Source organism: Musa acuminata, chromosome BXJ1-8 (genome assembly GCF_036884655.1).
Source record: "Musa acuminata AAA Group cultivar baxijiao chromosome BXJ1-8, Cavendish_Baxijiao_AAA, whole genome shotgun sequence".
NCBI lineage: Eukaryota > Viridiplantae > Streptophyta > Magnoliopsida > Zingiberales > Musaceae > Musa > Musa acuminata.
The window spans coordinates 19,178,098-19,180,982 of NC_088334.1; the positions used below are offsets into that span (position 1 = coordinate 19,178,098).

Here is a 2,885-nt window from a genome sequence, read left to right on the forward strand (position 1 = left end):
CGTACAGTGTATTGGTACCGAACTTAACATGACGTGCACCCCATGGTTTTGACAGCGTGTGGCATTACATTGGTGGCTGATGATGCGTGGTATTGCTGATGATTCATCTAGGGCCAAAATATGCCCTATCAGGTGGCTAGGAAGATTCTCCCTTTTGCTTGTTCTCGAATCCGACTAGCTTCTTCGTTGAAATATTGTAGTGGTCAATGTATCATTTGTACATTAATTAATTAATTAATAGGTATTAATTAATAGGTCTTATGTGGAATCCATGTGATAATTGAAATATTGTAGTGGTCACTATATCATTGTACATTAATTAATAGGTCTTATGTGGAATCCATGTGATAACATCTTCGTTAAAATACTACAGTGGTCGGAATATCATTGTTCATTAATTGATAGGTCTTATGTGGAATCCATGTGATAATGTCTTGTGCCCTGCTTACGTAATGAGATTATTATTTTTTAAAAAGAAATTCTAAATATGTAAAGTCATTCAGATCTCATTCAAGAATTATAGCTTCAATACATGCATTAGTTCAAACTCTGATTGTCGCTATCGTTACACTATCCAAATTAGTTCGATAAAAAAAAAAAAGAAATGAAAGAAAGTTAGGAGGGCTTAACCTCAATCATACCCCAATTAAACAAATAAAATAATAACAAAATATTATATAACAATTATGACTTACGTTTCGGAAAAGGGCCTGTAGTTTTTTTTTTACAATCGTAGTTATAAATATCTAATAGCAATGATTCTCGTACCTATCATTTTAACTTATATTTTTAATAGTAATAGATGAATCTAAGACTATATGTTTTGAATAATCGTTGGGAAAACAGCATCTCAGTGCTTTTTTATTTTCTCTCTATATTTTTATATCTTAATAGTGATCTAATAATAGAGAGAGAGAGAAGATTTCTTTCTTTGCTATCATCGATGACATTAGCACCAAGAAGAGCTTCATCATTCACTATCATTAACATTATATTACGAATATTTCATCATTTATGACTATTAACAAGTCGCTAAGAGGAAATTAAATGTTTCATCACTTAGTATCATCAATAACCATACAAAAAATTATTATTAATCATAATTTTTTTACCAATATATATTTATATTTATTATTAAAAGGTGATTATTGATGGAATTATCTCTAAAGAAATTATTTGTGAAGAAAAAAATTATCATTAAAAGATCATCACTAATAATAATTTTAAATTTATAAATTAATCATGAAATTATAATATTTTTTTAATTTTTCTGACAAGAATCTTATTATGATTGTAACAATTGATATTTTACTTGGTAGTATTATTATTGTTATCACTAAAACAATTATTATTAGGATCAAAACATATCACCATTTTTTATTATGTAATTTTTAAATTTTAGGGGTTATATATTAAAATTATAGCTTTGTCAAAATTATACTTCACTAATAAACTGACAGTATATTAGTTGCACTTCTTTTAACTGCAGCTAAAAATGTTTTGATATGAACCATATTAATTTTAATCTTTTAATATATTTTTTTTAAAATTATAATTATAAATGACTATTAAGGAATGTCGTAATAAGGAAAGAGGTTAATTATAAATTTTATATAATAATTATCATTAGCATCTCAATCTCTATATTTTTTAGAATTATATTAAAATTATGATATTTACGAGAGTAAAATATATAGTTTTATTTTATTCTTTTTATGTCGTTGCTGTTGATAAAAATATGTTAGTGATAAAATATCGTATATAATCAGTAATAAATTTTATGATATTTTTATTAATAAAATAAATAGCGTAAAAAAAAAATAAAGATAGATAATACGTAGTTAATTAAAGGAAAGATATACGCGCTTTTTTTGGGTCTCCCACTTCTATCTGTCTCTCTCCAACGCGACTCATCGGCTCTCTGCAGGGCGTCTCATCGCGATAACACGGCAAGAGACGAAGCATTGACCAGGGGGCGTTGATCCATCGTCCATCCTAAGGTACAATGTTAATCTTTTTTTCATTATAATCTTTATTTTCTTTTCCCTTTTGTTTTGGGGATTTTTAAGGTTTTCTTTTTTCTTCGTTAGAAATCATATGTCGTCGTCGGGGGTCATCCGCTCCCGATCCGTCACAGGAAGATTCGCTGCCGTCGGCGGATCCTTTCTGCCACCCTTCTCGCGCCCACCCTCCCCTGCCACCGCCGTTAGGAACCCTTACAGCAGCGAGTCCGTCGTCGGCGGTGTCCCAATCAGAATCGGGGCCAGTGTTATCAATTACTATTTTGGATTTATCTTTATTTTTAAACACACTTAATTGAATTAATACTTTTTTTTATTTTGTCGGCTTAATCAATCATACTATTAAACTAGTATTAGTATATATATATATATATATATATATATATATATATAATGTTGTTTGAGCTGGGAGCAATTTAGAGCTAACCGAAGTCCTTTCGAATAATCCAAGTTAATCTCACCGACACAAGACAAGTTTGACTTAAGTTGTTCTAATCCCTAGTAAAACTACATCAAGGTGTTATTGACAGTATTCCTCATATACTTAAGTCAATAAATAATTTTGATAATTTTACTAGTCTTTTAGAGAGAAGGTGTTTGTTACAAACTGTAACCTCATTAGTCCCATATCATTAGATATAAGAACCTGATGAGTGTAACTCCTATTTAAGTATTTTGGTCCGGGGTTGAAGGACCAAAATGAAGTTATTGGCCAGTTGGCTCATCAGACTCAACAAGCGTCTAACATATCCATGGTGATAGGAGAAGTTCAAGCAGGCTTAGTATCAAGATACAAAAGTAGAAATACAAGTGTTCATTTGAAATCATCTCATTTGATATAAAATCACAAAGGTTTGCCTCATT

General features: G+C 29.9%; 1 long non-coding RNA gene across 1 annotated transcript; it reads left to right on the forward strand.

Moving 5' to 3' along the window:
• Window positions 1-1,865: 1,865 nt before the first annotated feature.
• On the forward strand, window positions 1,866-2,337 carry LOC135589033 (uncharacterized). Its single transcript, XR_010476576.1, has 2 exons — window positions 1,866-2,000; window positions 2,091-2,337. It is a non-coding gene; the product is annotated as an uncharacterized LOC135589033 (long non-coding RNA).
• The last annotated feature ends 548 nt before the right edge of the window (window positions 2,338-2,885 follow it).